Source organism: Helianthus annuus, chromosome 2 (assembly GCF_002127325.2).
Source record: "Helianthus annuus cultivar XRQ/B chromosome 2, HanXRQr2.0-SUNRISE, whole genome shotgun sequence".
NCBI lineage: Eukaryota > Viridiplantae > Streptophyta > Magnoliopsida > Asterales > Asteraceae > Helianthus > Helianthus annuus.
Window position 1 is genome coordinate 9,895,141 of NC_035434.2, and position 14,344 is coordinate 9,909,484.

Here is a 14,344-nt window from a genome sequence, read left to right on the forward strand (position 1 = left end):
GTAGGATCCATACGATCTCGACTAATAGCATCTGAGAAGATGATCATATTATAACCATCCCTCAGAAGGGAAATGCCCACGGGCTATACCTATTGTCCTAAAAGACAAAAGACAGTTGAAGTCTACAACTCCCTGTCAAGAGAAGGTAATGAACGTGATTCAAACCTTAAATGCCTCGATTCTCTGAAATCATGGCTTACAAAAATTTAGAATTGTCCTTGTGACTAGGCCTTATGCGCCACTTCAATATCCTTAATGTTTTATAACTAGGATAAATTAAAATGGAAAATACTAATTAAATATAACTAACAAGTTAACCAATATGGTTTATATTACCATGGTTGATAAATCGTCAAAGATGATGATTCCATAATAATCTCTGAATAAATCATTGTTAATATTTATGTAGCAATCAAGCTACATGGCTGGATTAGATGAAGCTAACAGTCACTTGAAGGGCAACAATGATGCTACCAGAATTAATGTAACTGGAGCAGAACTGCAGGCAATAATAGATTATGCTGTTACTCGAGCTCTTGATCGACAGTATGATGAACCAAATGATACCCACTCCAAGACTCTATCTATGGCTTGTAATAAGCCCACTCCTAAAACGCATGAGTCAAGGGAGGACGATGTCCATGACTTGTCAAATCAAGGGAGTATTCCGTTTAGACAAGTTGTGTTTCATCAAGAGGCATCAGTTAAGACCTGTTCATATAAATATTTTGTCTCCTGCAAGCCCAGAGACTTTACAGGAGAAAATGGGGCCATCGATTGCATGACATGGCTTGATGAAATGGACGCTGTTGTTGACATCAGCGGTTGTGCGGAGCAAGATGTTGTGAAATTTGTTTCACAATCATTTAAAGGAGAAGCGTTGGCATGGTGGAGGTCATTACTCCAAGCCACGGGGAAGGCTCTACTCTACAACTTATCTTGGGGGCAATTTGTTGCATTAATCAAAGAAAACTATTGCCCTCAGCATGAAGTAGAAAAGATAGAATCGGACTTCCTGACGTTGGTCATGGAAAATTTGAACTGTCAGGCATACGTGACAAGTTTCAACACTATGTCCCGCCTAGTCCCTTATTTAGTCACCCCTGAACCTAAACGCATAGCGCGTTTCATTGGAGGCCTAGCACCAGAGATAAAAGGAAATGTTAAAGCATCTAGGCCAACCACATATAGGTCCGCGGTGGACTTATCCCTATCTCTCACCTTAGATGCAATCAGATTTAAGTCTGTTAAGGCTTCTAACGAGAGAAGAAGAGAAAGAGAGGAGGAGAACTCTCATCAAACTAACAAGAAGAAGAAGGGAAGCTCGGAGCGTGGGAAAGATTATGAGTTTGGAAAGAACTCGAGTCCGCCTGATAACAAACCCAAATGCAGTAACTGCAAAAAGCAACATTTTGGAAAATGTACAATCAACCCACGTGCTAAATTGTGTGGAATTTGCAAGACCAAGGGTCACAAAACCTTAGATTGCAAGGGGTTAAAGAACGCCACATGTTACAATTGCAACGAGGAAGGGCACATCAAAACCAGCTGCCCGGAGCTTATAAAGAAGCCGGGAGAGGCCAGGAAAATAAACGCATGAATCTTCAGGATGAACGCCCAGGGGATAATGCAGTATGATATATATATAGCAGGTACCTTCCTTATCAAACAGTATGCAGAAATTAATTACCACTGGCACATATAACTCTATAATGAATAATGATTGTTGAGAATTATTGTCTCCGTCTGATAGGACTCCTATCGTTTAATCCGAGATGAAAAATTTGTCGTTAATACGTAAGAAAACACTCCAACGAATCCTAGATTGATGTCTGTATCTATTAGGAATCGCTCTTTTCTAATATCCTTATGGCAAGCTTTCGAGCTATCCAAAATTCATCAATATAACAAAGACGGATGTGACATTTTGATCCCCTGTCAACAAGATGATGAATTAGGCCCAAACCTTAAATACCGTTGATGGTCCCTCGTGACCTAGGCTAAACATAATGAATATATATTTAATAACATTCATTGAGAATGTTAGTACTATATTAACCAATATGGTCCATAAATGCCATGGTTAGTATATGTTAAGGCCATCAGGATGAAGAATAGCAGTTGTTGGATTGCGACTAAGAAATTGTTTTATTGATATTAGGAACCCACATCGAGTATGGCAAACTCGGATAAGACAACAGTCAATCGCGCCATTGATGACGCGACGCATGCTAATGATGCTGAAATTGTAAGCCTTAGAATTTCCAAGGATGTTCTTCAGACCATGATAGACGCAGCCGTTAGAAAAGCTGTGAAGAAGGCTGTGAAAAAGTTAAAGGAGCCCCTTGTGGCTCGGTCCAAGTGTTACCTAGGGCCACCTTTCCTTACTCCTAAGGAGGATCTTGTTCATGCCTCTGATGCAAAGGATGAACTAAAAAGGAAAAGGGACGTAGACAACTCCCAGAGTTCCAAGAAAAAGAACAAACAAAAGTCCGACCAGAAACCAGAATGTGAGACCTGCAAGAAGCGCCATCATGGGAAATGCAGGTTCGAACCAAAATCTATATCACAGCCCAGGACTTGTGGAATCTGCAAGTCTAAGGGACATAAAACGTTGGACTGCAAGGACATGAAGAATGCCGTCTGTTTCGGCTGTAATGAGAAAGGCCACATCAAGACTACGTGCCCTAAAAATGTCAAAGGAAATGCGGCGGAGGAATTAAAGCCTAAAATTGAAGACGCCTAAAATGCCTGAGCTAGTCCATAAATAATGGCAACAGGTATATTCCTTGGCATTTTATCAGTAATTTAAATACTAAGAGTTTATTTTGGTTCGGATACCAGTAAATTCTTCATAAACAGTAATCTTAGAGAACTTTTATATTAGCCACAAGGTATAAATCATCGAGAAAACCTTAGTAACCTATTCTTCTAGTATCGACAAGGAATCCTTCCGAAAAATCTAAGAGTCCTCTTTCTTCGCATAGAGTACAACAACATATGTTATTTTTATTTTCTTCCTTCATTTTTTTCTCTCTTCTATCGCCTGCGAATGCCAAACTATGTTTGATAAAAGTGCCATATGAGGATTGGCGTATTCTAGTGTGTTCCATAGATTACTTCCATGCCTGATCAGTATGGAGGTTTAATACATGGAACCCCTGAGATATCCCAATGGTTATATTGTACTAGAGTCGACTAGTAGTATTCAAGGAAAATATCCATAATATAGTTATCTAAATAAATATTCCCTAGTAACGGAATATGAGGACTCATAACATAAATATGTCACTTAATTGACACGAGCAATGATGGGTGAACTGGAGTCTAAGATATGGAAATCTTTATAACCTCCTCGTATCTTGACTACATCCTCTTAAGTTTTCCCTGCTTACCTCCTGGAAGGCAGGTAGAATTAATTTTAACATCCCGCTGTGGGCTGGAGTATTACGAAAACTCCATAATGCTTATAAAACAATCGAAACCTTGATTAAGTAGGATTTGAGATATAGGCTCATATAGCCTGACTCAATATTCAGAAAGTTTTATGTTATTAAATAAGAAAGACGGTTCATATTGCTTATATATTAGTGACCGCAACCCTAATTAAGCAAAAACTGAGAATTGCCATAAGATGCCCAGGATCTAAAGGCAATTTATTGGTGGATAGGCTTGAAAGAGTCTGTAGCCGCCCATGTAGCAAAGTGCTTGACTTGTGCTCAAGTCAAGGCCGAGCACCAAAAGCCATCTGGCTTGCTACAACAGCCTGAACTTCCCGAATGGAAGTGGGAATGCGTAACTATGGACTTCATAACCAAGTTACCCAAAACCAGGAAAGGAAACAATACAATATGGGTCATAGTCGATAGGCTGACTAAATCAGCTCATTTTCTACCCATCAAGGAGACGTATAGCTCCGATATGTTAGCCCAACTTTATGTTGATAAGATTGTAGCCTTACACGGTATACCTGTGTCTATTATCTCCGACAGGGATACTAGATACACATCTCATTTCTGGAAAAGTTTCCAGCAATCTTTGGGCACGCGTTTAAACTTTAGTACGGCTTACCATCCACAGATGGACGGTCAAAGTGAGCGTACTATCCAAACGCTAGAGGACATGCTTCGTGCATGTGCGGTCGATTTAGGTGGTAACTGGGATAAAAACCTACCCCTGATCGAATTCTCCTACAATAATAACTACCACACCAGCATAAAGGCTGCGCCTTTTGAGGCATTATATGGTAGGAAATACAGATCGCCTGTTTGTTGGGCGGAAGTAGGAGAGGTTCAATTATCAGGACCAGAGATTGTTTTCCAGACAACGGACAAGATTGTCCAGGTCCGGGAACGTCTCAAGGCTGCCCGTGATAGGCAGAAGAGGCAGATTCAGTCAAGATTGAGAGGGAGACTTATAAAAGTTGATGTTGAGAGGGAGTAATAAAATTCCAACATCAACTAAGGAGGTTCGGTTGATCTCAAAGAGACTGATCGATTGAACATCAAGTTTTGTTTTTTACAACTTCTATTGAGTTGGTTTCGGTTGTTGAGCAAGAGTTGTTAATTGTAGTTGTGTTCTTGATTCACTTGTTTAAACGACCACAGGTTTAACATTAATACTAATTTGACAAACCCATTCTCAAAATATTCTGCTTTTACAACAAAGGAAACACATTCTTGTTGGTTTAGTTCCTTTTACATTGTATTTTCTTTATATTGTATATATTAACTTATCATTTAAAATGCCATTTTCCCACATAAATTTCTTACTCAGTTTTGACAAAACCAGTAAAGCTTTTCCACATGAATTTCTTACGTAGGGGTCCTATCAGCTTGTCCTGTACTCCGTTATTACAGTCCTACGTACATCCTTCTATAATAATTACCATGTGAGGAGAGAAATGTGTTATTCGTTTTAATTTTTAGAAATATTAATGTTATTTAATTATTAAACTTTAGTTATGTTATTATTATTCGGACATGTATATGTATTTATGTTATGTAATTAGGATATTACTCTAGTAGGCTAGGATGATAAGCGGATAAGGAAGATAAGCGGGTTGTACATTCGAATCAAACTGCCAAGGCAGTTACCCGCCAAGAATTAACCGCCAATATGTAGCTTAAATAGTTATTTGCCGGCAAATATTACCGATTATCAAGACATTTTCCTGTTTACAGAAAGTGTCCACTTAATTCGTATTCAATTCTCTGCATTCTGTTTGAATTCATTTCTTGTTCTGCACATTCAAACTGTCATGGCTGCATTCCACAACAAACTTTCCGCTGCATATACATCTGTTGATGTATCGGTTGTCCAACAAAGTGGTATCAGAGCCACTTCAGGGAATCGATCTGAAATCAAACCAAACTCTACCACTCTCCCTTGTCAACACTGCACCGATGAACAAAATGAAAGAAACAAGCGAATCCCTCGCATAAGGCTTTGTTATTGTAACACCTCGAAATTTTTGCGTCCAATAATGTGCCGACACGTGTCCTAAGTTTACACGTGGCATTAATATTAAATAAAGGACTAATGTTGACAAACCTTGAAAGTATATAAATTCGAGGGTTATAAATGTCAAACAAAGATAAATATACTGTATAGTATCCCTAAACGATGCTCGTACCTTCAAACGAATAAATCACGGATCGTACGGAAGCGGAACGCAGAAGAAAGTGAGAAATTACAAACCACAGGGGTTAACTGTGTCAACATGTTTAATTATACCTCTGAGTGACCCTTTAACGTTCCCAAGGCTTCGTAACAGTATTATACGCTCACTAGAATATACTGTAAAATTCCGCGAAGTTCCGTTTTAAAACGAGAGGGTTATACTCAAATTCGTATGAGAAGGGTTAAAAGCGTCAATAATGAAAGTTAAGGCTTTCTGAATAATTAATAAACTAACCGGGGACTTAATAACGCGGGTAAATATCACGAGGTCCCTAGTTGTAATTAACCGAGGGCCAAACCGCAAAGTTACCCCTTCAAACCCGAAAGGTCAGGTAAATCATTACGAAAGATTTCGTTATTAATTACCAGATTTTGTCATCATTACAAAAAGATTTAAAAATCCTGAAATTCTAACCTCAGGCGGCCCGCGTGAAGTTTTGGGTTAAGTTGAGGCGGGCCGCGAGCCTCCTCTTAAACGCGCCTGGTTAGTAAACTTCAGGCGACCCGCGTACAAAGTGCCTGGTTCCCCCATGCGGGCCGCGTCAGGCGCCCAGATGCAGAAAAATGCTTAACTTGGCTGTTCAGCCTTCTAAAGGCCATGGGATGCATTTAAACACTTCCAAATGACCCCTAAACGACCCCTAACACTATGGACACATGTTGATGAGTTGTGGTGAGTGCTAGACATTGTTGTCAACTTCCTATGGTGGATTAAACCACTATATAAGGCCTAAGTTGTAAACATAAGTGCACACACCTTCATCTGCATTCTTTGGTCATTTCTGGAGCTCCAATCTTCTCTCAAGTAGTCACATTTGGTGCATAGGACATCAGTAAGTGTTCTACTCCTTTCCCATTTGAGCTTTAACTTAGTTTTAGCTTAAAAGTCGATCCGTCGTAACTAACGGTCGACTTAGCGATAACTCACAAATGATTCAGTGAATTGTCGAATCAAGAATGGTTATGGGTTGGTAATTATATGGGTAATAAACCTCTAAAAGGGTTCCCACTGATCACCACTCTAACTATGTCAAATGTCGAGTCAAACGTGCACCCAAAAAGTCAACAGAATGTCGTTTTGGCGAATCCTGCATAATCTGTAATGTATATACTATGGAACCTGTTTTGATGATCATAAAACATGATATTAAGTATATAAACTTGTTTGCGCTCGTTTGAATCGACCATTTGCTATATTAACCCGGTTCGGAGCCGAATGTCGCAAAAGTTTGACTTTTGCATTGACTTCAGTTCTGACCCGTTTTAGTGAAGTATAGATATGCCTTAGGACTCTCTTAGGACCAGGTCACGTGATGGTATAACCCTCTGTGACCGGTTCATCGTTTGTCCGAGTCTTTTACGCATTTCCATTAATCGCCTAAAAGTTGACCGTAACGCCCTTTTTAAAATAAAACGAGTATTTCGGACACGTGAACGGACCATAACCTTGCTCACTAAATTATAAGCATGTCCTTAAAGTCTCACGTCAATCCAAGGTCTAGAATAAGAGTTATGCTAAATAGCGCAATTAAAATAAACTTTTGTAATAAACGACGCAATTAGCATAACACCTATCTAAGCCAAGATTTTATCACCAAAACTTTTACCCACTGTTGTAAAATAATATTTTGGGAATTTTAAAGATTTTTAATTATCTTTAGCCTGCTCATAACCTACGGTTATGGCTATGGGTCGGTAAATACCGAATACGCCCTTTTTGGCCATAAAATGAGTTCTACAAGGTCTTTTGACCCGATTCCAGTTGCTACTAATTTTAAATAATAAATAAAGTATTTTAGACTTTATAAACTGTTCGGGAAACTCAGATTTCCTGTAGAACTCGAAAAGCTCTTTAAAAGTCTTTAAAATGACCGAAAAACCCCTACGGGGCATAATGTTAACTTAAACTCGTTACGGGCATCACGGAAGGTATCCTAATGATACCGCAACCTCTTTAAGGTATAGGAAGCAAGCGTAGGACTCTCTCGGTTACCCGTTACGCCTATTGCGTGCACGGTTCGGCTTATGTAACTAGTTTACATAAATTAGCCGATACGGGTCAAACCATATCATTTCGACCCCGAAATCCAGAATGTGAATATTAAACCCATATAAAACAAGTCTCCAGACTTGTTGGGTCGGAATCACATTCCATTCACGGTTTTTGCCTTTCCGCGCGATTAAACCGTATCTATCTTTTGAAACCAACCGGTCTAGGCTACGGCTAATATAAAGACCCGTTAGGATTCTAATAGGTTATTTTGAAAACCTTCGTTCCAGAATAAGGAGCCCCAGTAAAAGATATCGGTGATTTAATTGATTAAGGAATATACATTGCAAAGGTAAATACTTCTAACTTATTTTCCCTTATACGGGCTTGGGATACGGTATTTTAAATATACCGCTTGGTCGGGTGTAGAAACCTTTTAATCGGAGATGATTAAATTGCATAATCCCGTTTTAATCTGTATTGATTGATAACAAATAACGTTGGGGGTTAATGACCGTGTCCTGGATATCCTTGGCTCATTTTAAAAAGTGAATGGCCACGACGTAAGCACAAGGTGTAGGCAAAACACCTCCTGTTGCATATGTATAACGTATACTCACTCGTGAGAGTATTCTTCTTGTGAGATTATATTTGTGGTGTGTCGATTAATCTTGTCCGGCTTGTATTGTATAATCACCGGCCCTAAATGTTGGACAACCATGTAAATCGGATACAAGATTTTTATTAACAAAATTGTCCCAAGTATAAAAGATTAATTTTGCCTTTGGGCATTTTAATCAACGTGTCAAAATATTTTGTGCCTTGTGCATTCAAATCAATTTTCCCAACTCTTTTCAAAGGAGTCGGTTGAATGTATTTACCAGTGTAAACTGACGTATTTTCCCCAAAAAGATTAAGTGCAGGTACCTAAACGTAAATTGGCTGGTATTAGCTCCCTAGCGTCGTGATAAGTCTCGCAAGCTTGATTGCAGTATCTGATGGAACAATATTTTATTATTATTTTGATCCGCTGTGGATATATTCGACTTCTGTAATACATTTGATATTACAACCAGAGGTTGAAGTATATATTTATCTTTAAGCTTCCGCTGTGCATTATATAATTGTGTGGTTTGACTATATTGTTGCCAACATCGTCACGGTAATCCCCCACCGGGCCCACTGGTGAGACACGTGGAAATCAGGGTGTGACAGTTATTATTGTCACTTACTGGGTCATCAAATCTATAACTGTAAGGCCAAGGAAAATGATGAAGCGACACAAGTGTTAAAGCAGGCTATTAATGCCGGGATTAGACGACAAGAAGAAGATGTGCACTGCCAAGATGAAATGATTGTCACCGGTACCGATGGTGGACAATGGGCAGAAATATGGTACGTTAATCCATCGTTTAATCATCATTTTTGGGGCAATATTAATGTTTTCAAAAGGGTAAAATATATGATGGGAGTAGAAACAAGATCTGGTATGAATATTTTCTGTTCATAAGAGGGGTAGGATCGGTGGAAATGAAAACAGGAAATGAAACACTGAACATACAAAGTGTTTTTTATTCACCGAAAATCGATCGACCGGAATGTACTCAGCCTTGATCAGTTAACGTTACAAGGCTTCACGGTCAGAAAATCCGGTGATAAGTGTAAAATATATCCTATGTTTTCATCGCCAGTTGTGAATTCAAAAAATGAAACAAGCAGGTTAACGAAAGAAGAGGAATTTGGTCTGTATGAAAAACGGAAATTGCAAGATCTGAAAGATGTGGATGATGAATTCAAGGAAGCATATCTGAATTCTTACTTCGAAACCTTAGATGTTTCGGGTGAAGATGACAATGATTGGAATAGATTGATTTTAAAATCACTAAAATTCCATGAATTTGCTGATTGTAAGGCTTTGATTGATATGCTCGATGACCGAGAGTATGTTTTCAAGTATAAAGTTGAACTTCAAAACAAGTTTGAAGAGATGGTTCGGTGGTTTCTGAATGGTTATATGGGAATCACTTCTAGACCTGTTCCTCCCTACACTACGGATCAAAGGAAAATAGATCTGTTAAGTCTATATATTCTAGTAGCAAGTGATGGTGGATACTGAGTGACAACTGAAAACACGTGGCCAATCATAGCAAAGGACTTAGGTTTCGGATATGAAGATGGAGATTACATGAGAATCGTCTACGCCATGTACCTTGATGTTTTAGAATATTACTATAAATTCAAAACAGTTCAAGAAGAGGCACATGTGAAGGAAATGGTGAATGATAATGCTAGTTCATCTCGATGCTGCTACAGGAGGACCAGAAGTGCAGATAAAGTTCAAGAAGATGTTGTAGGTAATGATCAAAATGATGCTGGTTCATCTCGAGGCTGTTACAGGAGGACCAGAAGTGCAGATAATGTCCGAGAAGATGCTGCAGGTAATAGGTGATGGTCAAAACGGTGCTGGTTCAACACATTATGCATTGTTTGCTGAGAATGGATGGGCAGACAACTGGTGTGACACCTGTGTCACCGCGACCATCAAACAAATACAAAGCCGATGAAATATCGTATTTCATACTTGGGTTCTTGTGTAAATATGTGTATCTATTGCACATATCAATTCTTGTTCAATTTCAAACTTTACAACGCTTTCTGGAGAATTACACGCAAACTGGTGCGTAAACGTACTCAGTTTAATGCGACAAATACTCCGGAACATCAACATATGCTTAACATACCTTAAATAACCTTTACATAACTTAGAAATAAGTTTTGAAGGCTTCGGTATGGCAAAAACAAGTTAATTCGCTTACAGGGACTAAACTTGACAAACTGCGAAAGTATGCCAATTTGAACTGTAACGAACATTCCGGAACATGTCCATAAGTTAAACATACCATAAATATTCCTTACATAGCGTAGAAATAGGCTTTGAGGGGTTTGGTATGCTAAAACAAACTTTTGGATCATTCAGGGGCTAAAAGTGTCAAAAATTTATGTAAGCATTATAATATTATGCCTTAGTGTTTGGCATGAGAAAAATCCATTCGTCGCGTCATTTGGATCGTCTTTCGCGCTTATGCGCATTCCGTCGTAATTAAGCGAACATCGCGATCGTACGGCCAAACGAACCGACATCCGGAATACTTTTGAGCATATTTCAAGTCCCCTACACTTTAACTTCATCTTAGAGCCTTGAAATGAGGTTAACGGGGCTTAAACGTGCCAAAAATGGGCCAAATTACGTGTTTCTAAAGTGCAGGGACCAAAATTGAAAATTCTGATCTGTGACCCTCAGGCGGGGCACGTAAAGGTAAGGCCAACCTTTACGCGGGGCGCGTGGGACTGTCAGACCAGATACAATGTTTGCATTCAATGTACTTGGCCTTTCGTTCGATCAAGGGGCAATGCCCTTTCACCCAATCAAGAGCCAAGGGCCAAGTTCTGACTTACCACAATATTTTGACAAGTGTACGCACAAGATCGTGGCACGATATTCGATAAACGATCCTAACGGTTATGCTTTTCCTATAAATACCCCCCCATTTGTTGCAAAAACCCACACAATCTGATCAAGAGCTCTAAGATGGAACCTTTGTTTCATACCTGAGCCATTTTGATCTAGATTAGCATTCGGGGACCCTCCGTAAGTATTCTTTCGCTCTTTTATTCGCTTTTCGAGTCCGAAAGTCAACGTTTTGTTGACTTTCTGCATTGACCAGCCTATGGTCAACACGAAGTTCGTTGGAACTTCATAACGTGAGCGTGATCACGATGGTTATAGTCCGTAGTGACTATACCTACTGATTACCACGTTATCTAGGCTCAGTGACGAGTCGTAGTTTCGGCCAAAATGCGCATTCTTGCATATTTTGTAACCAAACTACTCGTGGGTATCAAAACCGTTTGTTTTGATACCAAACCTGTTTTCTAAACTTAGTTAAGCATGTTTTAACATGCTTAGCTCGTCACTTTTAGTTTAGTGCTTATATAGGGTCGTAAGGTAAGCGATCTAAACCATCGCTTATACTTTCGAACCCGACCCATTTGGTCGATCATTAGGATCCGACCAAACACATTAGGTGACCATAGCTATAACCTTCCGAGGTTATACCTTGTAGTCACGATGTTAGGCGTTCCAAACGCGTTCTACGCGAACGACGCGTTAGGGTAGCATAAGCTACCTAAATGGGTCGTGATGGACCGTAAGCACTTAGGTTAGGTTTCATTTTAGTATGTAGGCTTTGTTAAACCATATTACACGAGTCTCCATACTCGTTTGGTTTACGAACCCGCATACTATCCGATCCTTCCGATTTAGGTCCGGTATATTAACATAGCTACCTATTAGGTGCCGTTTGATATTCCGTGATCTAGCATTATCTGGTTATTATACAAGGAATTCAAAGCAATCTCAGGTGAGTACATTGAACCCCTCTTTTACTGTTTTCCAAACTGTTTTGGGGTGAAACACATGTGCCTATCTGTTACTTTCATGCTTTCCTGTTTTCACATCATATACTTGCTATGTTCGATAGTACATATATAGTACATGATTTCATTGTGTTTATGCTATGTATGTCCATCGTGTGCATACTTAGCACAACACTTTACATTACATTTCATGCTATGTATGCCCATTGTGTGCGTACTTGGTACATCGCTTTACATTTCATACTATGTATGCCCATTGTGTGCGTACTTAGTACATCGTTTTACATTACATGCTATGTATGCCCATTGTGTGCGTACTTAGTACATTGTTTTACATTGCATTTCTGTTGCATATGCTCATCCAGCATATGAACACATTATGCTACAATTTGAACCGTTGTGACCATTTGACTATGTGAACCGTCTAAACCCGTTTGATTATATGAACCGTTTGTAACCATTGAACCGTGTGAACCAGTTGTATCCGTTGACATGATTTACATTTGACAATAGACATTTGACTATACATAAACATTTCTACCGTTGTTAAACATTTCATCTTGATGGTTTGGTTTGAGTAAGTGATTAAGTAACGAGGCGTGTGTAATATGATACAAGCATGGTGGATACACCGCTGGTACTTCCTATATATAAGTGTTTGTATGGTATTACATATCGTAGCGTTATTTGAATCATTTCAATTTGAGACATATGACATTTTATACAAGTAACACACTTTTCATGAGACATTGTTTTACAAACTCATTTTACATGGTTATCCGTTTAACCATACGGTGTTCTCTTATTTATACATATCATCTGATCTTATCGTTTTTCAAATGATTTACAAGACAAAGCAAATTACAAGGTTCATGACTAAACACTTTCTCAAACATAAGTCATGAATCCCGTTTTCACAAAACCAATGTATCTCACAGGCATTTTTATGCTGACGTACCTATTTTCACATGTGTTTTCAGGAAATGATGCATAGGACTTATCAAGACATACTTAGGCGGACCTGTGCCTTAGTGACTTAAAACGAGACAAGAACTAGTTAAATTATGTTATGTACTCTTTGGTCCTTGTATAGAACAATGTAAACTTCCATGTTTGATTAATAAAACGAAACCTCAATTGCCATGGATTTGAAACAATTGATTCTGTTACAACACTCCCCGACGTTTCCGCCACGTTCTGTATGTTCTACGTGGTCGGGGTGTGACAGAAAAGTTGGTATCAGAGCCAATGGTTATAGGGAATTAGGTTATTAGTAATGCTTTGACCTAGTCTATAACCTTCCTAGGACCCTAACGCGAGTTTACTTGCGTTTAGTCATAAAACAATACCGTCACATATCCTTAGGCGACGACCACAACAAGAACATAAATTTCAAAACCGCCTTGAAAACTAATCATCTGTTCTAGGATGATTGATTACTAGGTTTTGAACCCTCTATTGTAAGGTTTTGAACCCTTTGTTATAAGACTTTGAACCCCTTTGAATTTTCAAAACTCTCATCAAAGTTTTGGGTCCTAAATAGTGGGAACACGTGCGAACTGGAAGAGTGAATGCCTGTACCCTGGGTTTTCTCTCTAAGGTTAGAGTGTTCGTACAAATCCACATAATTGGACCAGTCACTCTTACCTGGGAACTCTTGGGGTGAGTGTCCACTTATAGGTGAGCATGTCTTCGCGATACACTATGAGGATCTATTTGCTTTGATTCAGCCTTGGTGTTGTTTGTTTGCTTCATGATTCAAGCAAATGACCATCAACCGTGATTATGGTCGGTGATTGTAACATCCTATTCTTACCCAATACCATTTTATTTGTTTCCTTTCATGTTTTCCTCTTTTAGAATGCCTCCTCGACGCGAACACCAGATAGCAACTGCCGAGCTGGCAGAAATTATTGCGCAGCAGATGGCTGCTCAATTCCCAAATCTCTTTGCTCAATGGAACCAAGCCAACAACAACAATGGTACATGCAATTTCAAGAACTTTAACTCGGCTAAACCACTCAAGTTTAGTGGTTCTGAGGGAGCAACTGGGCTTCTCCAATGGTTCGAGAGCATCGAGAATACCTTTCGCCACGTGCAGTGTCCGGAAAATCGCAAGGTCGAGTTTTCTTCGAGTGTGTTTCAGAAGAGGGCTCTTACATGGTGGAACGGGGTAATGAGAGACCGTGGTGCAGATGTTGCTCTAGCACAAACATGGGCTGAACTGAGAGCTCT